The sequence below is a fragment of the Kogia breviceps genome, chromosome 6, assembly GCF_026419965.1.
Source record: "Kogia breviceps isolate mKogBre1 chromosome 6, mKogBre1 haplotype 1, whole genome shotgun sequence".
Lineage (NCBI taxonomy): Eukaryota > Metazoa > Chordata > Mammalia > Artiodactyla > Physeteridae > Kogia > Kogia breviceps.
In genome coordinates, this window is record NC_081315.1 from 57,984,670 (window position 1) to 58,007,387 (window position 22,718).

Here is a 22,718-nt window from a genome sequence, read left to right on the forward strand (position 1 = left end):
GTCTGGGAGGATCCCACATGCCGCGGGGCAACTAAGCCCGTGCGCCACAACTACTGAGCCTGTGCTCTAGACCCCACGAGCCACAACCACTGAAGCCCGCGCACCTAGACTAGAGCCCGTGCTTCGCAACAGGAGAAGCCCATGCACTGCAACGGAGAGTGGACCCCACTCGCTGCAACTAGAGAAATCCCGCGCACAGCAATGAAGACCCAACACGGCCATTAATTAATTAATTAATTATTTTTTTTAAAAGACAATTACTGTGTGATTCCATTTCGATGAGTTACCTAGAGTAGTCAAACTCAGAGATAAGAAAAGTAGAATGGTGGTTGCCAGGGCCTGGGGGAGGGGGGCGGGGAGTTACTGTTTTACAGGTGCAGAGTTTCAGTTTTGTAAGGTGAAAGGAGTTCTGGACATGGTTGGTGGTGACGGTTGCACAACAACGTGATTTCACTTAAAACCACTGAAGGGTACATTAAAAATGGTTAAGATGGTTAAATTTTATGTTATGTGTATTTTACCACAATTTAAAAAATTTTTAAATAAAATTAGAAAAAAATTTTGGTGACTAAAGCAAAGATTAAAGTTGTGAGTTAAAAATGGCTTAGGTTCTTAAGCAACAGGTGTTGATTTGAGGAAAGATCGCACACCTAACTCGGCTGGTTATCCATGGACCGCGATCCTGGACATTAGAGTTCAGATCTAAATTTTGAAACAGGTGCTTCTCATAAATTTGGGTATTTCACCAGATGTTAGTTGAGTTTCTGAGCTACCTAAAGCAGAAGAAGCTGGTTCAATAGCTCTGACTCTAGAGTTCAAATAGGCTAGGTGGTCTCACTGTGGCCATTGAGGTAAAAGGTAATATATGTACTTGGGATTTTTGCATATATCAGACTAAAAAGCCTTGGGCGCAAATGAACTCCTAGTGGCTTATATCATTCTACATGAGAAGTATTGGTAAGCTTCTCCCTATTTGTTGAAAGGATGAGCCACCGGGAGAGCTCTGTCTCTTGGTTTGAATCGTCGACCATCTAGCTCCCTTTATTGTTATTGTCGTTTGGCATCAGGTGAATGAGCCCATCTTCCCTAGAGGCAGCAACACGGGGGTGGTATTGGCAGACAGTGGCGCTTTTAATTCCTCTCTCCACCTCCCAATAATATGCATTAGTTGCCCACCCAATAAAATAATATTCTTTGCTGTAAGCAATTGATGTTTTCTCAATCTTGTTAAAGAATGAATGAAGGCATCTTTAGAAAATGGCTCTGGTCTAAGTGAAAACAGTGAACTTACTATGCGGAGCACAGCTTCAAGACAAGTGCCCTGTAACTCCTGCACTATCCGCTTGCCACCAGGGAGCCCCTCTGAGAGCAAATTTCGTAGCCACCATTGTTCTAATCCCATTTTCGTGCTACACACATTTCCTGGGAGAGAGAAAAGTCTTTAAATATCCAAATCTACCTCCTATCTCAGAACCATATTCATACAATGTTCTCATAAGCCCCAGGAAATTAGTTTAGGTAAATATAGATAAGACCTATGCTAAATATATATATTTATTTATATATTTATAAATTTATATATTACCATTGTGTTCATTAAGTTATTTTATTTTGACAGAGGAAGATTTGTTTATCAAATTTGTGAGTAATACAACAGCACAGAGGAAGGACCGATTATGAAATTATAATGTCATTTTTTTTTCTTAAATGAGATATTAGCATGACTTGCTCTCAGCAAACCCAAGTTGGCTTCTAGTGAGCACAGATGACTTTCTGGGTGTTCATGAACCATCAAATTAATCTACTGCAGATTTTTTTTTTCTTCTAGAAGTCTATACGAAATCCACCTGTCCACTGTTTCTAGAATCTATTGCCATCTACTCCTCCACTTTAAAAAAAATCATTTTTTTTCAGACTCTCATATTTTCCACTGTTTCTTGACTATTGTTCACCCAGAATGGTTCCAGCGTCATATCTTCAAATTGTTTCAATATCCTGGGAAGTTAATTTGTTGGGCCTCGTAATCAGGTTTGTTTTAAACATCTCATCATCATCATCATGATAACTAACATTTATTGACTTTTTTTATGTGTCAGACAATTGAGTGTCTTTTTTTAAATATAGTTGAATTACAATGTTATGTTAGTTTCAGGTGTACAGCAAAGTGATTCAGATATATTTATATATATATGTGTATAAATTTATATATATATACATATATATATATATTCTCATTAAGTTGTTTAAAAAATAAAAGTACCTAGATAATAAAGGTCAGCTTTCAAACCACCACCAATCCTTATAAAGTGAAGCATGAACTCCTAGTCAGATGCTAAATTCAATAAGGTTCATTATGTTCCTGGTTAAGAACTGAAATTTGTCATATTCTTGTGGAAGAGTTAAGAAAACACACCATTTGGTAATTTTATGGGTAGGCCATGTGGTCCAGTGGAAAAGTACCTGGGCTTTGTAATAGCTCTTTCTTTGAACCTAAACGTTGTACAAGTTGGCTGTGTGGATCCAGCTGCATATCTACCACAGTCAGGTTTTCTTTAGCTGTACGGTTGGGATACATTTTATCTAAATTTGTATCTAAGAGGGGTTTTGTGATGCTTGAATGAGATACTCTATGCAGAGTGACAAGTACATAGTTGGCCTATGTTATTCGCACAGGAAATGATAGTTTTCGGAAAGCAAAGGTGCATGTCAGTCAGAAGCATCAGAACTTGAAAAGCACTGGGCTAAGTGTGTGGCTCCATTGTGGTGTTGGATTTACTGGGACTCTTTTTTGGTTGTACCTTTATATGTTTAAACCCAGTTTTATTTCTTTCAGACCTGAAGCAACTACATCTGGTATCAATTTCTTGTGATTAAGATTTGAACTAGGCAATAACAGGCAAAGCTAATTGATGATGGAGGTCAAAAGTGAGGGCAGGGAGTCTGGAATAGGCTGGAAAAGTCTGGAAGAAGCCTCACGAGGATGCTGGAAATATTCTATATCATTTTTGCTGTTTACATAAGATAAGTGCACCTGATACACTCTGTGTATGTTATGTCAATAAAAAATTTCAAATGATCTAGGGCTTCCCTGATGGCGCAGTGGTTGAGAGTCCGCCTGCCGATGCAGGGGACGCGGGTTCGTGCCCCGGTCCGGGAAGATCCCACATGCCGCGGAGCAGCTGGGCCCGTGAGCCATGGCCGCTGAGCCTGCGCGTCCAGAGCCTGTGCTCCGCAACGGGAGAGGCCACAACAGTGAGAGGCCCGCGTACGGCAAAAAAAAAAAAAAAAAAAAAAAAAAAAAAAAAAAAAAAAGATCTAAACTAGGTGTACGTAAGGATCTGAAGGTCAACATACACCAAATCCACTATTAAAGCTAGTCGACTCAGTGAATTTAATAAAGTTCTTCGACTGAAGTTTAAAACAGATTTTGAAAACTACAACTCACAAGTATTTAGCCTGCAGACATTTGTTTGATCTAGAAGTATTTGGCCTGCAAACATTTGTTTAATCCTCACTAAAAATGTGGGAGTTTGACGCAAGAATCTGGCTTCTGGAAAAATCAGACGATATGACAGCAGCGGTCTGGAGCCGGGTATACCCACATCAGGTGAGGTGTACCCCCTCCAGTTTACTTTGGGGTGCCGGTGCTTCCTATGATCTGACACCTGCCACTCTGCCCATTGACGCTGCCTGCCTGGCCCAGTTGGCATGTGTGTTTCCCAGCCCGGTAGCTCAAACACTGGTTGCCCAGTTCTCTTTCTTCATCTCCAGCCAGTTGTCCACACTGAGTCTTTTCCAGTAGAGGGGTGGTTGGCTATTTCCAACACTAAAATGGGGCGGGGAATCGCTGTCTTACCCCCTTTGATCTCTCCAGTGCCCACCATAGCAAAAGCACTCATGAAATGTTTGCTGACTGGGTGAAAATTCCACATAATAGGCTGACTGACTGCCTGTGTGGGTCTCCCGTCACATTTCTTTTCAAGGAACGTGTGTTTGCTAGCCCCACCACTATGACTCAAACTGCCTTTTTCAACTGTAGACAAGATGGAGGGTTAGGAAAGCGAAAGGAAGAATGTTCTCCACACTGTCCGTTTAAATTATGATTTGAAGCAGGTTTTATTATACCATATTATCATCGGGCTAATTGCTTGACAGCCTCTCTCGTTACTGCTGGCTGGCGCCATTCAACTGATCTACTCAGCTGATATGTGGCTGGGGGCTGTGTGGCATATTCTCCCTAAGGAAAAGCCTGCCAGCTGGAAAAATACCTCAACATTGTACATGCCATACACAACCCATTTCTAAGTCACAGCTCTGATCTGGCATGGACAGTAGTGTTTAAGGGCATGTTCTTTGAGGAACTTCCCTGGTGGTCCAGTGGGCTCCCTGGTCAGGGAACTAAGATCCTACATGCCTCGAGGCAACTAAACCCGCAAACTGCAACTACTGAGCCTGCACACTACTGGAGAGAAGCCCTCACCTGCAACTAAAACCCGACGCAGCCAAAAATAAATAAATTTTTTAAAAAAACAAGAGCGTATTCTTTGAAATCGGACTGCCCAGGTTCAAACCCTGTTACCACCACTTGCTAGTTTTGTGATCTCAGGCAAGTTTTTAATCTCCCAGTGCCTGAGATTCTTCACCTGTGAAGTAGGTGTAATAATAGTACCTCCCTAGCTGAGCTGTTGGGAGAGTTAAAATATGTAAAGTACTTGGTATCCTCCCTGATACAGAGTAAGCACCCTGCTAGGAAACTAAATACAAATATAAGTCTATAAATGTAACTGGTATTTGTTGTTACCGTCACACCTTACTCATTTTTTATATTAACTGTGTAGTTTTCCTAGAGATTGAAATGAGGCATTAAGGATACTGTAATTTGTGTTCCGCAATGCTCCTTCTCCAGAGTTTGGTTTTTTTTTTCATCCCTGAGGGTAAAAGGTGAACCCAAACGTAATTCCTCTGCCTGTTATTCTTAGCACTAAATGGTAACTTGGGGTTCCCCATTGGGGATGTTGGGACTTCGAAGGGATGACTGAACCCCATGCCTTTATTTGCTACCTTCTGGCCACTAACATTCTTCTGAAGAAATTCCTTGGTTTCCCCAAAGAATTAGAGAATGTAAAGAGAGAAAAAGAACAAGACCTGTTGGTCTCTGTGGTCAGAGACAGCATAATACGAGCAGAATTAAACTGAAGAACTGTGACTGTCATCAGCAATGTTAGCAATGAGAAAATATCATGCTTTCTGATGTATCATAAATGCTTTATGTCCTGCAATTATTATACAGGAAAGGTATTGTGTAATAATACTTTGGACTTAACTGACATCTTTTATGACACTCAGAGGACTATAGGCATTACTTATCAACCTTGATGTCAGCGTGTGCTCAGACTGGGATTAAAAAAATGTTCCCTTGAATACAAAGTGAGCATGGCTCAACTGCTCTGTCTCCACTTTCCTTGGAGTGTCCTCAAGGATCTGACTCCTTTAGACACACTTGGAGTTCTCTACCAAATACAATTTCCCATGAAACTGAAGGAAAATGGACTAGAAAAGAGATCCTGAGCTTATTGTTTTTCTCTAGGCTCACTGCCCAGTTTTCTTTCAGCCTGGAACCTCTATGTGGGAATTTGCAGAGTTGAGCTAAACTACTGAACCCACATGTTTGTTTATCATCACCTCGGTCATTATCACTATCCTTGCCGGTGTGATCTTTTGTACAATACCTCTTATTTTTGACGACACAGTATGATTTCTAAAAGTGAGATGTGTAGGGTACGATTCTACCTGAATCGTTTACATGATTTTATAAAGTTTAATTTATTTATTGAGCATCTAATATATGGCCAGTCATCGCTCCAGGTGCTTGGGACTCAGCCATGGTCTGACACATCTCTGTCCTCATGGAGTCGACGTCCTTGTGAGGAGAGGAAATGAATAATGAATGTAATACATATGTAAATTATCCAGTATGTTAGAAGGTGGTAAGTGCTCTATGGAAAGAAAGTAGATCAGAGGCCAAGAGACTGTTTCCATCTCCTCCATTCATAAAATTCTTTTAATTCCCCCTGGGAGTATTGAGGACAAAGTTTTTTGTGGGGGGTATAAGGGAAGTGCCTATATTATTTATTTATTTATTTATTTTTATTGAAGTGTAGTTGATTTACAATATTGTGTTAATTTCTGCTGTACAACAGTGATTCAGTTATATGTATGTATACAGTCTCTTCTTTTTTTAATATAAATTTATTTATCTATTTATTCTTGGCTGCATTGAGTCTTCATTGCTGCGTGCGGGCTTTCTCTAGTTGTGGCGAGCAGGGGCTACTCTTCATTGCAGTGCACAGGCATCTCATTGCGGTGGCTTCTTTTGTTGCAGAGCATGGGCTCCAGGCACGCAGGCTTCAGTAGTTGTTGCACTTGGGCTCAGTAGTTGTGGCTCGTGGGCTCTAGAGCAGAGGCTCAGTAGTTGTGGCGCACAGGCTTAGTTGCTCTGCTGCATGTGGGATCTTCCCGGACCAGGGCTCGAACCCGTGTCCCCTGCATTGCAGGTGGATTCTTAACCACTGTGCCACCAGGGAAGTCCGTATACATTCTTTTTTTTTTTTTTTTTTCAAATGAATCATTTAATGTGAGTGAGGCTCAGTTTGATATTACCATAAGTATTAACACATGAAAATGGGAAAGTATAAACTTTCCCTTCTATCAAAAACAGGTTTGATGCCAGGATAATCTAGTCTGTTGGTTTAACAATAGCTGATTAAAAAGGCTAGAGAATCTGGAAGTAAAAAATGTACTTGGAAGCAATGTCCTCTGAGGGCTCATTCCCCTGAGGGCAGTAAAATGCTGAAAATTTTAACTGGCTCAAATATTATACTAAGAGGGCTTCCCTGGTGGCGCAGTGGTTGAGGGTCCACCTGCCCCTGCAGGGGACACGGGTTCGTGCCCCAGTCTGGGAAGATCCCACATGCCGTGGAGCAGCTGGGCCCGTGAGCCATGGCCGCTGAGCCTGCGCGTCCGGAGCCTGTGCTCCGCAACGGGAGAGGCCACAGTGGTGAGAGGCCCGCTTATCGCAAAAAAAAAAAAAAAAAAAAAAAAACAAACCTTATACTGAGAGATCAAAAAGAAGAGTTAGTCACAGCTTGGGAAAAAATTTTGAGAACAGATGACGCTAAATGTAGTTAGATTAATAATTCCAAAGTTTCCCTGGAGTTATAATAGCACTCTGAGCTAACCAAACAGGCTATAACCTCATGCTCCTTTGAACAGAGTGGTTTTAAATGACAGATTCTCCAGTGCACCAACTGTATTTTCAAGTATAATTCTAGTATTTGTACCTAGCAATACAGAAGAAAAAGCAGCAGGGAGAAAGTGTCAAGTATATAGGACATAAAAGGGTTTGGCAGCCCTAGAATTCCCAGTTTGAATATTTTTCATCAGGAAAATCCCATTCTGGCTCATTCCAAGGTGACACTGGAGGTGGTGCTGTTGATGGCCTGTGACAAGCAGGAGGCAACAGTGAAAGTATTGAACTCTGGCTTTCTTCCTTCGTCTGTCTGAAGAAAACATGGGATAATAAACTGCTTGCTGATGGCCTTTTCCCAGGATCTTGCTGAACAGAGCTGTACCAAGCTAAGGAAGGCAGGAGAGAATGTTTTTGAGGGCGGTGTTTGCAATCTGTCACTGTTTACTGTGCGAGTTCCACTGGAGACATGTACACTTTCTTCAATCCCAGAGTCTACACCTGATCGGGAATTTTTCATTCTGGGTTCTGACTGAGGGAAAATACTGATATCCAATGGGCTATAAGGAGGACCTTTCAGTTTCTGTAACAACATCTGAGTCCTGTGCATGTCCTGGAAAGGTACCTGCCCACTGGCCACTTCACATGCTGTAATCCCAACGCTGTAAATATCTGACTTTACATTATATCTATGTAAATCCTGTCTCAGTAGTTCTGGACTCAGCCACAGCTGCACTGATATGCTGAACTGTGGGAAATCATACCCAGCCCTATGCATCTGTCCGTGCTTAACCAAACTATGCAGATGGGACAGGCCAGAGAGGGTCACTAGGCCATCACCAGGAATGAGGATATGGCTGGCTTTAATACTCCTGTGAATACAGCCATTTTGATGCAGACAGTTCAACCCTCTCACTGCTCCAAAGAGAATGTTTCTTATTAAAGTTTCACTCATTCCTTCAGGAAAGTAAGTCCTCAAGAGTTGACTTGCTGAACCATAGGCCATAAAAGGAGAAATAACCCAAAGTAAGCTGCCAACAGTGAAAACAGTCCAGCAAGTTGTAATATTGGGATGCCGGAAAAATGGGATAGAATCACTGCTTTCTGTAAAGCTTTCAGGCATTCTTCAGTGCAGTTTTCTAGATTTGTAATTTTTACAGTGACCAGTGTTCCTGTAGGAGTATGCCGTGCAAGATGGACAGACATCAAGTTGTCAAATCCTCTTTCTATTTCCACTTGGAGTTCATAGTGAGAAACGTTGGTGGAACAGATCACTTCACTGGCTCTAGTGGATGGAGGCAACAAGGAAAGGGTTGGCTCATCAACCGAGTTTTGATGGGTGCTGGTTTCAGACTGTTTTTCAGGTCGGAGTGATTCAACTTGTGTTCGTGAAGTGCAGAAACAATCCAAGAGAGACATTGAGGGCTTCCCTGGTGGCGCAGTGGTTAAGAATCTGCCTGCCAATGCAAGGGACACGGGTTTGAGCCCTAGCCCGGGAAGATCCCACATGCCGCGGAGCGACTAAGTCCGTGTGCCACAACTACTGAGCCTGCGCTCAAGAGCCCGCAAGCCACAACTACTGAGCCTACATGCCACAACTACTGAAGCCTGCGTGCCTAGAGCCCGTGCTCTGCAACAAGAGAAGCCACAAAGAGAAGCCCACGCACTGCAACGAAGAGTAGCCCCCTCTCGCCACAACTAGAAAAAGCCCGTGCGCAGCAACAAAGACCCAACGCAGCCAAAAATTAAAACAAATAAATAAAATTTTTTTAAAAAAGAGACGTTGAGTCGCTTTAGTTCACAGAAAGTGAGAAAAATCCATCTACTCCAAAGAAGATTTCTGCTTTACCTTCAAGATACAGAAATATCCCAGTATCTCTTTCACCTAAATTGTGGTTCATTATTTCATTTTAATGAAGTGCCCAAGTTTGATCAAGGCATCTGCAAACATCCTGGCGGCGACTGCGGCCAGCGGCTCTCCTCAGGCGGCCAACGGTGCGGGGCCCGGGCGCCAGGCCCGCCCAGCGGCAAAGCGAGCGCGCAAGGCCCGCTCGCGGCACAAGCCGCGGAGCCAGGAGGGCGGCGCGACCCCTCTCCGTATACATTCTTTTTTTAATATTCTTTTCCATTATGGATTATCAGAGGATATTGAGGACAAACTTTTAATTTTTTTTTTTTTTTTTTTTTTGCGGGCCTCTCACTGTTGTGGCCTCTCCCGTTGCGGAGCACAGGCTCCGGACGCGCAGGCCTAGCGGCCATGGCTCACGGGCTTAGTTGCTCCGCGGCATGTGGGATCTTCCCGGGCCAGGGCACGAACCCGTGTTTCCTGCATCGGCAGGCGGATTCTCAACCACTGCGCCACCAGGAAAGCCCCAAACTTTTAATTTAAAAAAAACATACTCTGTGAAAGTACTTCGAGCTTCTGGAGTGTGCCATAAAAATACAGGCAAGTAAGTGCCCTACAGCAGTGGTCCCCAACCTTTTTGGCACCAGGGACCGGTTTTGTGGAAGACAATTTTCCCACGGACCAGGTGGTGGTAGTGGGCAGGATGGTTCAGGCACTAATGCAGGTTATGGGGAGCACCAGACTTCGCTGCTCACCCTCCACTCACCTCCTGCTGTGCGGCCCGATTAGGAACCGGGCTGGGGGTTGGGGACCCCTGCTCCACAGGCATCCAGATCTACCTTACACAGTGGATGTCTAACTTACAACTGCTGGAGAACAGTGTAACTGTTATGCACAGGCACAGACACAAAGACATTGAAAGTAAGTAAGGGAACCACATTTTCTTCATTATTTAGTGAGGCTTTCTCTCCGTAGACCCCCATCTCTAACCACAAACAAGCACCCTACAAGGACATGTGCAAATCATTAAGGACAAATACCGTGGAAGTCTGGTGTTCTGAAATCAAGGCCATCTATCTTGGTCTGCAGTTTATCAACAGAGTAAAATAAATCTCTCCTGCCTGTGGGTGTTTAAAAGGTAATCAGAAGGAAACAGGATGTCCCTGAGTAGATGCGCTACTAGCTTTTAGAGAAAAGGAAAAAGAAAAACTCCATATTTCTTCAAAAGCTCATCTAGTATATTCTTTTTTTTTTTCTCTTCACCACAGATATTAGTACTGGGAAGAAACTTAGTGATGTTCTAGATTAGTGAGGACTTGAGCCCAGAGACTAGAAGTGGCTCGTTCACAGTCACTTAGCAGGTCGGTGGCAGACCCAGGAGGAAGCCTGGCCCACCACCTCCTGGTCCAGTGCTGTGGGTTCCACAGCTCTGCTTCCAGATTAGATCATCAGTGCTTCCTCAAACATGGATTGCCTAACCGTCTACAGCTGATGGGCAAAGAAGCTAGGAGGCAATAAACGAGAAATCTAAGGTGTCGGTGAAAGTGTTCCAGATTCTTAGTAGAATTCTGAAGTAGAGCCAGCAGGAAATAGAAGATGGGGCTGAGGGCAGGGTTTTGGGGGCAGCATGGCGAGGAGAGTCTCTCTTCTACATGAAGGGGTTTCGGGGTGCTGCACATTCCAGCGTGAAGAACTTTCTATGCGCCAAAATAACCATTGCTGACTCTGAAGGGCAGTGCTTCCAGACTTGAGGACCCAGGCGTCACTGTCCTTCCACCCATGCGTGGCCACTGCACTACCTAAGGGTGATGGGGACACGCCGTGGGATGTCACTTCAGGTCCTGGTGAAGGTGGCAGAGTGACTGTGCAGATACCACCGCTATGAGGTAACAACTGAGGTCTTCCCTGGGGCCAGGTACTGTGCTAAGTGCTTTGCTTACATCATCATGCTCTGTCCTCACATCAGATAGGTTCTATTATCAGTCCCATTTCAGAGGAGAGAAAACTGAGGCTTGGAGAAATTTAATTATCAGCTCAGGGTCACAAAGCTAGTGAATGCCAAAGTCAGAATTCAAATTCTCCTTTGTAGAGGGCAGTGGTTCAAAGAATGGGCTCTGGGGTCAGATTGCCAGCGTGGGAATCCCCCCCTCCGAGGCTTGCTAGCTGTGAGGTGTTCAAAACATTCCTCAGCCTCGCCAAGCCTCCCTTTCCTCATCTGTAAAGTTGTAACAATAATTATAGTATTTACCTTTTAGAATTGTGGTGATTAGAGAATGTAACATAGTAACTGCATATTAACTGCGTTAATTAGTGTTTGTGTAGTAGATAACTAGTTCCGCTACACGTTGAATCACATGAAATTGCTATTGTAGTCGACCAAAAATTGTCAAATATTGACAATTTCATGTGGTTCAATCTAATACTACATAGGCATTCACTCTTTGTGAACACAACAATGACTTTCTTATTCATCTCATAATTTGTGAAAGGACAGGTGATTTGATTGCTTCAGTACAATTTTTTTTCTATACTTGCCTGCTCATTTTAGTTTCTCTGAAGACCCACATAAAGATATCTTTTCTTCTAATGTAACATAGCACCCATGAGAACATACACAGTGACATAGTTCCTGGAGCCACTAATCCCTTGAGGATATTGTCATAGGGAGCTCGGACGGGAGTAGATATGAAGCGAGCTTAGATTGCACAGAGCTGGACTAGGAAATGACTGGTGAAATGAAGAGGGGGTAGACGCCTGGCTCCTTTAAACTGCTGGCCATGTCCCGCTGGTTGAAGGAGTGGCATTCCCATACTAGATGGCTGGTTGTGATAACCAGATGTCAAGCAGAACCATTTGTCACTGTGCACTGTGGAAACCAGCTTCTGGTCAGCGGCAGGAGGTTGTTAAATCTGACACATTCAAAATGAATTTTGTGGCCCGGCTGCCCTTGAACTCTGCTTTGGTGGGAGTAGCCTGTGATGGAAGGACACACAGCTCAGTTGTGGGCTGTGGGAAGGTGATAGGGTGGGAGAGGAAAACATAAAACTGGGATAAGAATTTTGCCTTCCTCAAGGAAAGAAGGCTACTTCTGATAGAATGCATCCAGGGTGCAAGATCCAGTGGAGGTTCCTCTTTTGAAAGAGGGTTCTCTGCCCCCCGGACCACCACTGTTCCTATCCCACACTTGCCTCAATCGTGTTTCCTTAGATCTCATATTATAGGGCATAGAGATAGCTCTGGAATTCAAGGGGAGCACTCTGGAGAGACAGCGTTGCTAGTCAACACAGGAACAATCTCTAAATACAATTCGTTTCACCTTTGAAATGTACTAACATCCTCAAGGATGCTTCAGACTTTCTTGGTGTCTGGAGTGGAAATTCCTGCTGTGTTTAGAGTATAATGCCACCTGTGATGTCAGAATTTTGCAGTATGTGTGTGTGTGTGTGTGTGTGTGTGTGTGTGTGTGTGTGTACATGCTCCCTTTTCTTTCCACATCTTAAAAAATTAATCTGGAAGTCTTTTAAAGCTTCTATAGCAGGGAGGTTTACAGATTATGTGTGGATCCCGTGATGTGTTTTTTCCCAGTCTGGCAGCCATAAACTAATGAAAATGCATTCTCATACCCACGAATTGAGACACACTTGGAATTGTTTTCTTTCTGTGTGCCCTATTGCTTTTCTCTGTGTGTGTGTCTGTGGTTACCGTTAAGCTGACCCCTACAGTCTGGGGCAAATACCAAAACTTGAAGAAAGCACTGCTTCTCCATACAGCTGCAAAGGCCTGCCGTTTCAGAGGCTCAGATGATAGCTGTAAGTGAAATTCCTTTAACACAGTTGCAGTTCAGAAAACCTGTCAGGATTCCATGCACAAAGGTGAGCTGCGTGGCGCTCCACTGGGCTGAATTTTCCAATGCAGTGTCTTGTTGTTGTTTTGTTTTTTACAAGCACTACTTTTATAAATTTTTGTGTCTGCGGGGGTGGTTATAATATTGAACGTGATCGCTGGACACAATGACTGTAGAAAGATTGTCCTTTTTGAGTCTCCCTCCCCTCCTCCTAGTTTCTGTGAGAAACTGTTGCTTGCAAAAACCATAGCTAATTAAAAATTGAACTTATTCAGATGCACAGAAGCCCTAGTGGGGGCCAACAAGGGGAGGGAGGAAGAGCAAGCAGGGGAGCCCTATGAGCGAAGCCGCCCGCGCCATTCACGCTGTTGTCCTTCGCTTCGATTTAACCGTCATCACGGTGCATCGAGTTTTTGTGAGTCAAAGGACCCTAGAGCGACCTTTGTCAGGAGAGGGCTTACCCGTTGCCACGGGCTCTGCTTGCAACAGGCTGACAGGCAGCTTCTGCAGAGCGCGGGCCAGAGCGCACGGGGCTGCGTGCCCACGGCCACTGTAGAAACTGGTTCTCGGGTTCTGGCCGCGTGTACTTCCCTTTCCATCAGGGGGCCCGCTGCTGTCAGGCCGGCCGGCCGGCGATTGGTTGGGAGGAGGGCAGTAATCTGAACTGCCTTTTGTACTTGGCTAATCAGGGCAGCCGTCTGACTGCAGGCTCGGAGCGGAGGTGCCTGGGTGGTGTCTGACACCTGTGTCTTAGCTCTCGCCTTCCCGGGGCTGCTTCCCGGGGATTCTTTCCGGGCCGGAATCGTGCCTCTATGCCACCTGCCTCAAGCCACTGAGGCCCCTCGGCGGCCGGCTTGGCCCGGTGTCATGCTGGACAGAGATGTCCAACAGATACTGAGGTCAGTGGAAACGCCGGCTTAGACTTCCTTAAGGTAAGTCCTTTTTAAACCAGGTATTTCTCAGCATGATTTCTATGTATACCTCGACAGAAATGCCAGTATCAGGAAGGTAAACTAAAGAGAGGCAAGGAAGTTATTTTACTTTAAGCCTTCATGATGAAATTCCTAAGTGATTCGGCTGTCAGATGTGCCGGCAAAATGACACCAAGGCAGAAATAAAGATGTAAATGGAGAGAGGGGTACTTGACAAATCACTGTTCACTCCTTCCTAGTTGACGAGAAGCTCGAGTGATGAAAAGAAACTTTTCATCAAGGCCAACAAATATATGTGCTTGTGCCATAGGCGCCTTCCAACCATGGATTTACTGTCTAATTTTAATTACCGCTTATTTTTAAAGCTATCTTTAACTTTTTCCTCTTGTGATGGGAAAGCGGTTTTTCTTTTTAAGGTTTGCTCGGCTAGGGGGAGTCAGCAGCAGGGGTTTGACTGTACTGCTTGGCTCACTTTTCTCCACCCTTTTATGTCCCAGAGAAAGTCAGATTCTAGATGGAAGCACCTGAATATGAACAACAGTGAGACGCTTAGAATATTAAGCCATGATTCCGATTAAGCTTAAGCTGTACTCTCATTTCATTTTATGTACTTTTAAGTTGATTGACAAATAGTTTGGGGACCATTCTGTCTTCCTTTGGGGACCTCCTGTTGGATTGCTGTGAGCATACTTTCATTCTAGGGTTCAGTAATCCAAGGTTGGTAGAAAGACTAGTGGTTGAGACTAATGCTTACACTCTTGCCTGTTTGTGATGACAGGGAGGAAACGATTTTTATTTTTTTAATGAAAACTTTCTCTAAATGGGTTAAGGTCCATTTCTAAATCCAAAGAGGTTCTGAGACTACTTTTCCCACCATATTCCAAAGATAGTAGGAAGGTGTTCCCCAATTCCGAATGATGCTATTTAAGTGGTAAACAGTAATAGAACAGACAGAGATGGTGAAAAACAGGGATAAGCATTCGGAAACCACATGCTCGCCATCTATGTTAAGCATCCTGAAATATGTTTTTTTCTTCCATTATTTATAGCCAGTTGGAAATCTCCATCTTTCTCAGCTGTTAACTAACTCTTGTTTATAAAGACATTTTCCTGTAATAAGATCAACACATTAATAATACTAAATATAGGGCTTCCCTGGTGGCGCAGTGGTTGAGAATCCGCCTGCCAATGCAGGAGACACGGGTTCGTGCCCTGGTCTGGGAAGATCCCACATGCTGCGGAGCAACTAAGCCCGTGAGCCATGGCCGCTGAGCCTGCGCGTCCGGAGCCTGTGCTCCGCAACGGGAGAGGCCACAACAGTGAGAGGCCCGCATACCGCAAAAAAAAAAAAAAAAAAAAAAAAAAAAAAATACTAAATATAAATTGTAAAAATGACCGTCCTGATGAATAGAAGCATCAGAAATGACATTTTGCCCGTGGGGTGAAATGTGATCATCACACAAGTCTACAGGAATCATTTAAAATATAATGTGTGCGCAAATAGTACAGATGGTTGGTGATCATTGAAAAATTAGACCCGTTGGTAGGTAGATACTAAGTGCATTTATAAATGTTGAGGGAGTTAAAGGAGAAATGAATGTTGGAAAGCTAAATAAATATTGACTATGTAGCACTGATTTAAATTTCAGAATTCTACCTTTGCTTATGAATTACAACCTAGAGCGTGTATAAATCAAAGATGATTTCCTGGGTTAAGGATAAGTCATTGTTGTCTATGGAGGGATAAATTCCATCTCAGCCCTAATCACTATCTTAAAAAAAAAAAAATCACAATCCATAAAAACCTCCGTGTCCTAAAAAGGTACAGAAAGGAAGAGAGAGCTAGTTGAAAAACCTCTATCTCTAGTTAAAAAGGAAATAAAATCACGACAACCGCACATTTCATATTGAGTGTAGAAGACCCTGTACCTATCTGCAGAGTACAAGAGGACCCACAAATGTGTAATTTAACACAATTGTTAATAACTAATACACGCGTGCTCACACACACACATTTCCTCCCGAGAACAGTATCATTAGAGTTAGATTGAGACAGGGGGTTAAGTATCTTATATTTATATAAGTGTCTTCTTTCTGGAGCTGTGGAATGCCCGCCAGGCTCCCTCGTCTGCGGCAGGCGTGGTGGCGGTTCCCCTGGTGTCGTGGGTAGCACACAATGGGACACAATAGAGCGCACTCAGCCTTGCCCCCCCCAGACGCACAGTGTGTGCCCCATTGGCTCTGCTTGAAAGGGTCAGCTATGCAAATGAAGCCGTGCACATCAGACACTGCCTTCCCCTTACCTCTCCATCACTTCTTCTCCTCCCTCAAAACAGATTCCAGCCTTTGCCCCAGACTTTTCTGACAGGCGGATGGAGGGTAGAGGTGCTGTGAGCTCAGAAGCTGAACAACTGGGCAAAACTTCCCTTTGCTGGATGTGCTTCCGTAGCCCTAGACAAATGGAAAAAGAACCTCATCTCCACACTATAGATGGCTTCATTAAAATGTCCCCGGTTAACAGGAAAAAGTGGGCACTCCTTGTTAGGTCACACCTCTAAAAGGCATGTTTTGTTTTGGTTTGGTTTTTAATTGCTTCCAGCAACCCTAATGTTCGTATTTTGGAGAAGGGAGGGAAGTTTTACGTCAGAACAAATGGGTGATTTTGGAAGGCAGGAACCTAAGCAGTCTCAAGTCATTTTGCTTCTAGTTGCACAGATTGGATTATAAAACAAACGTCAAATGATGGTGGCAGTGACCTATCATCTGATATCATGGGGAGAAAAGCACAGACGCACGTCTGTGAACTGAAACTGGTAGAATTGCTCTGATGTCCTGTCAAGTGATCCAGTGAGCCCTGGCATCAGACACTTAAGTAGGACTTTGCTTGTGCACTCTGGGCCTGGTTTTGCAGAGACAACTCAGGGGATGGAATTTAAATGAGCCCCACCTTGAAAAGCTATGGCTGTTTAGAATCACTTGTTTTTTTCCAAGTCCCGAAGCGCCTTAGTGACCGATAAAGCTACCGGTAGACCTTTTCCACCAAAACCCCGTGTTCAGCAATCCAGACCAGCCCTCCAGGGGTGGTGGTCCCTGCAGTTAGGCCCCAAGGTGCCCATCTCCAAGCTCCTCCCTTATCTTTTCCCTGGCAGCACTGGAGGCTGGTCCTGTGAACCTGATATTTATGCAGTGATCTCACAGTTTTTTCTTACTCATGGCTCATCAATTCCTCTATCTGTTGCATGTAGGTCAGTCTCATTATCCCAGTCTGGAAGAGGGAGAGAAGTGATGATGTGGAATGATTTGTCCAACAGCATCAATAAGTTAGTGAGAAAGTAGAATCTGACATGCCTTGCTTTTCTCCTTTCCTTTCCGTCTTTCTGTCAAAAGAGAAATCAGGAATTCTTAAACCTCTTCCTCAGCAACTCTGGGCACTAAAAAGGCTTCAGTCCAAAACTCTGCTGCTCGCAACTGGATCACTGTAACAGGAAGGGCTCGGAGGCTTACAGACAATGAAATGAATTGGGTATGGATTGCGTGTGCATGCGTGTGTGTGTGTGTGTGTGTGTGTGTGTGTGTATGTGTGTGCGTGCACGTGTTTGTATGTCTGCACACACACGTGCGCCCCCACCCCACTCCACTCACCATAAGGACTCAAAACCCCAGGGGTGTGTTGGTAAAGTTTGTCCAAAGGCTCATCTGAGGAGGAGGCAACATCTGTGCTATGGCCTTTTCCTAGAGAGGCCTGATCATTCACTTATAACAAATCTCAACCCAGGCCCCATGGCCAGGGAGGCCAGGCCAGGAGCTGCGGGTGAGCTAGTCTGAAGGCGGCTGGCCCGCATTTGCCTCCGAAAGTATTTCAGGAATGTTAATGGTATGCCTGAGTGGAGGGCTTCAGAGCCGAGAGCTGGGGCTGAGAACTGCTCTGTGGCCATCTGTTGAGGCCTAGGAAGTCTCATAGCAACAGCTTCTCAAGAATGGTGCCTTTTTTTTTTTTTTTTTTTTTAATTAAAATTAACTAACACAAAACCAAAAACTGCTCCACTGCTCAGAAAGAATCAGGACAGGGTTCGGATTCTTTCTACAGAGTGATGAGCTTTTAAGGAAGAAAAGCCCCCCACATCCTTAATTCCTGTTCTTTAAATGAGCAATTTGTAACTTGGTTTGAGGTCTTAATTTTTTTCCCCCTGGGGTAGAATTCTCTTTTGGAAAAGGGTAGAGGTGAAAACAAGTTTCCAAAGCTGTGGAGAAATCACTGGCAAAATTCTGGTTAAGAAAAAAGTGGTCAGAGTTTTGAGATTTTCCTGGTATTTGTTGCTCCCAGTGATCCTGTCAGCAGCTGCCTTCTTTTTCCCTCTGTAATAATGTGAGCTTTATAAACCTGGATGTTTAGTTAGTGAAATGAACTTCAGACAAAGACGTTGCTTTCACTGTGATGATGTATGGGCTCCACTGTGGGTCGCTCAAATCTGTGTAAGAGCAGACCTTGGAAAAAGAGAGAGGCCAAGTATTAATAATATTTGTACCTTTTACTTTTTCAGTTGATGGGGCACTAAGTTAGCCATTTATAGTAACTGAGTTCCTTCCTCAGGATAGAAGATCCTGTAAAATGATAAACACCTGAAGCCTGACCAGCAGCTGAGAGTACAGGGGTGGGCACTCTAGACAAAAGAATTATATTCTGTGCTAAATTCTACCCCATACTGAGCTATTTTAGGAAGGCGCACAACCTGTTAAAGCGTAGTTCCTCATGTGCAAATTGGATTTCTGCGTTATTAGGAAGGTTAAATATAATCACATAAAAGGAACTCGGGAAATGACCCTCGAATCTGAGTGACATCTATAAACGAGGAGTATAAACTGTCATCTTTGCTGTTCTTGGGAAACATCTCCCCATCTTCCTGGGGAATGTTTTCATGAGAATATATATGTATATACACACACACACACTGTTATATATTTAAATATTTATATTTTCATTTAAAAAAACTGAAGAGGATAAAAATATATATCCTCAAATCTTATCAAATAAAATTTCCCTGTAGAGTCAAAAAATATTCTGACAAGTGGTTGTTCCAACACGTATATAATTCTTGAACATAGTACACATGTGGAATATATCTTTACATTTTTGATTGCTAGTATTTCTTGGAAATATTATTCAGAATGAATGTATTGCCCCCAATGGTTAAAAATAATGTCACCAACTCTTGGGAAAAGTATGTATACTCCGAGTTTGGTTTCTGGAACGTGGGATCCTAATGAAGTCTTTCTATGAAAAGCATGACCACTTACCCTCTCGGTCCCTATTTCTATGTGTAAAATTTAACCAGTAAGTATTTATGGAGTGCCTACCGCATGCCAGCTGTGTTTCTACGTGCTGGGTTTAGGGTTGTGAACAAAAGTAGACAAAAATCCTTGCATACATTCTGATCAAGGGAGACAGATAACAACCCCCCAAATAAGTCAATTGCGCTGCAGGTTATAAAATGATAACTGCTATGGAAAAACCTAAAGCAGGGGGTATAAGCAGAGGGGATATTGCAGTTTTCTAAAGGGTCGTGAGAGAAGGCCCCACGAGGAAGGTGATGGAGGAAGACTAAGTAAGATTTGAAGGAGGTGGGAGACTGAGCCTTGGGGTAAGCTGGGGAAGAGGCTATAAGCAGAGAGAACAGCAAGTGCAGAGGCCCTGGGGACAGTGTAGGTGGCACGTGTGAGGAAGAGCCAGGTGAGTGCAGCGGGGGCAAAGGTCAGGGCCCTCTGGGCCATTGGAAGGCATTTGACTTTTACTCTGAATGAACCCTATGAGAACTTACTTCACAGAGCTGTTGCAAGGTTTAACTGAAATAATTTGTTTGAAGCCTTTAGCATAGTGCCTTCCACATAAAAAATCTTCTATGACTGTTAGCCATTGTTTATTTCTTTATTATTGCCACTACCTAGGATTTAAAGATGGGACAATGTGAGCATACAGAAGAAGGTTTTGTGGTTTTTTTTTTGCGGTACGCGGGCCTCTCAATGTTCCGGCCTCTCCCGCTGCGGAGCGCAGGCTCAGCGGCCATGGCTCACGGGCCCAGCCGCTCCGCAGCATGTGGGATCCTCCCGGATCGGGCACGAACCCGCGTCCCCTGCATCGGCAGGCGGGCTCTCAACCACTGCGCCACCAGGGAAGCCCCAGAAGAAGGTTTTGTTGTGATTAAAGCTGATTGTTCTTATGAGAATTAAACTCCCAACCTTGGCCCCTTAGCTATTCAATTCTATCACCTAAGAAGGTCCCAATTCTATATCTTCAAACATAAGAGGGAAAAGCTTACTTTTTTAAAAACTGGCCTTGTTTAAGCTACACCATTGTCTCTATTAGGAAAGTATGAAGTCCATACTCTCTAGGGACAGGTGTATTTTGATACTTTTGGTTTAAGTTTCAGCTATAAAAGTCCTGTTGAATTCCACTGAATTCACATGCTATCGCAATGTACTCATGTTTGAGTTTTGATATGGATCCCCTTCTCCAGGCCACAGGATCCCAGGTGGGGAGGAATCTATTGCAGATATAATGAAAACAAGGAATCCATGTCTTTTCCTTCTCTCCTGAGCTCAGAAGCAAGATTGGTTTTCCTGGGTATTTCGAGAGCCCTCTTTCAAAATGATCTTCTTGGACACCCCTCTGAGTCTCCTCCTTTGAACTTGAAGGATTTTGGTAAGAACTCATGTCAAATAGTGACTAGCTCAGAAACTAGAAGAGAGATTAAAGCATCCTTTAATGCTTGCTCTTCTCCAAGCATTTGAAGACATCATTTACAATCAGGATTATCTTATCCCTGCTCCAGAACCAGGAAAAGTGGTCTGGGGACAACAAAAGGAAGTGCTTGATAATAAGTAGAGATGATCAATAAAGGAAAAGGCTAACTAAAAGTGTGCACCCTCATCAATGGAAATCTTCCAGTAGAGGTTGGGTAACCAGCGGGCAGAGGGGTTATCAAACATTTGGATGACAGCTTGGCTTCTAAGATCTCTTCCAAATTTGTGGTTCTACTTTCTTCCAAGATATGCTTATGGAAAACTAAATTCGTGAGGGAAAGCCCGCCTTAAATTTTCTTTAACCGACATCTTAAATTGGGGATTCTGAGAGCAAGAAATAACTGATTGTAGAAGCTCTGTTTCATTTAATGGGGTGGTCAGATGGGTCATCCTCCTGCAATGGTGACCCTGGTCCTGGTGCCTGGAGCCCCAATTCTCCCAACACTGACTGTGCTGTGCTCCGTGTTGGCAGATTCCAAGATCAGCATGTTGTCATTTGCCACTACTTGCTGTGAAGTTGCTTAGTCATGATCAGTGGGTGGAATAGACTGTAGCTTGCTTTTCCTTTTGAACAAATACTTGAATGTATTTATGTTCTAAGTGATTAATAACAATGCTCTCCTAAAAGCCTACTGACAAGGCTACAATTTTAATCCCAATTTATCAGGTTATTAAACAATTGAGATACCAGTTGAGTAACTAATCCAAGGTCATATGGTAAGAGAGCTGGAATTTGAACCCAGGCAGTCGGCCAGCAGGATGTTCCCGTAAACTGCTGTGTCTAGTCCTATGAACCTTTTTCATTTGTGGTAGCTCTCCTGTTGATCTAGAGAGAAAATGATCTGGCATATCATTACACTTTATTGCCCTCTGTGAGGGCAAAGAATGAAAACTGTTGATACCCCGTGCCTAGCATAGTGCCTGGGGCAGGGCAGATACTCAAATATTTGTTGAATAAATGAGGAAGTAAGGGTGTGACATGAATAAACAGTAGTAAAGCCATAGAAATGCCTTCTTAATCTCACAGAGCCACAGAGATACATATGAATGCAGGATGTCACAATGCTAAACCTTTGAAAAGTTAAAAACCAGGTAAAATCACAGGTGAGGATATAATGGGGCAGTGTCAACATCTTCCTCTCTTATTAAGTGGTCATTAATATTCTATATAATTAACAAGTTCTATCACACTAGAAATAGTACCCCTAAAAGATCCCAAACTAACACTGGCCACGTGACAATTGGGGAAGGAGCGAAGCAGGGAACCATGAATCCCACCAAATCAGGATTTTAAAATGGGATTTGGACTCAGTGCATTTAACAAATGGACACTGAGATTCACAGATTTATTAAGGAAGTGAGAAAGGAAGCCTGAGTTTGGCCAATGCCAGGGCCTGAGGGAACATTTGGGTGCAGTAAAAGTAAACCCACTCAGACCAGCTCAAATTAAAAAAAGGGTTCTTTGAAAGAGTAGGAGGGAAGCTTGAGGAATCCAACTGCAGCAAACCAGGAACACTTCCAAGTTTAACCTAATGATTAAGTCAGAAGGAGTCAGAAGTGTGAGTGAATTCCCACCTTGGCATTGCTGTGTTTGTGACCTTGGATAAATTCCTCCATGTTTCTGGACTTGTTTTACCCATCTGAAAAGTAGGGAATAAGGAAAGTATCTACTTTGTTGGGTTGTTGTGTGCATTAAATGAGGTAATACGTATATAAAGCACTTGGAACACTGTCTGACACATCGTAAGAGGTCTGGAACCACCAGCCTTAGCAAGTAGACAGCTATTCACTTTCTCCTTGGACTACATAGTCCCTCATTTCAGTTGACTTTGAGCATTGGTTCCATTACTCTCCCTGTAGACTGGCTTCCTGAAGGATGTGGTTCCAGGGTTAAGTGAATGGCATAGTGATGTCATCAAGGCTCCAGGTTTATCTATTTCCATCCTACCATCCTTTTTTTTTTTTTGGTGGTACGTGGGCCTCTCACTGCCGTGGCCTCTCCCTTTTGCGGAGCACAGGCTCCGGACGCGCAGGCCCAGCGGCCATGGCTCA

The 22,718-nt window shown here is 43.7% G+C and overlaps 1 protein-coding gene and 1 pseudogene across 1 annotated transcript in view; one reads left to right on the forward strand and one right to left on the reverse strand.

Moving 5' to 3' along the window:
- Positions 1 to 7,272: 7,272 nt before the first annotated feature.
- LOC131758640 (STE20-related kinase adapter protein beta pseudogene) lies at positions 7,273 to 8,665 on the reverse strand (annotated as a pseudogene).
- A 4,831-nt stretch (positions 8,666 to 13,496) lies between these two features.
- Positions 13,497 to 22,718, forward strand: part of SHROOM3 (shroom family member 3) — a 173,710-nt gene continuing 164,488 nt past the window's right edge. Inside the window, exon 1 of the mRNA XM_067035863.1 lies at positions 13,497 to 13,868. The gene's annotated coding sequence lies outside the window, so the exon portion shown is untranslated. The remainder of the gene's footprint in view (positions 13,869 to 22,718) is intronic.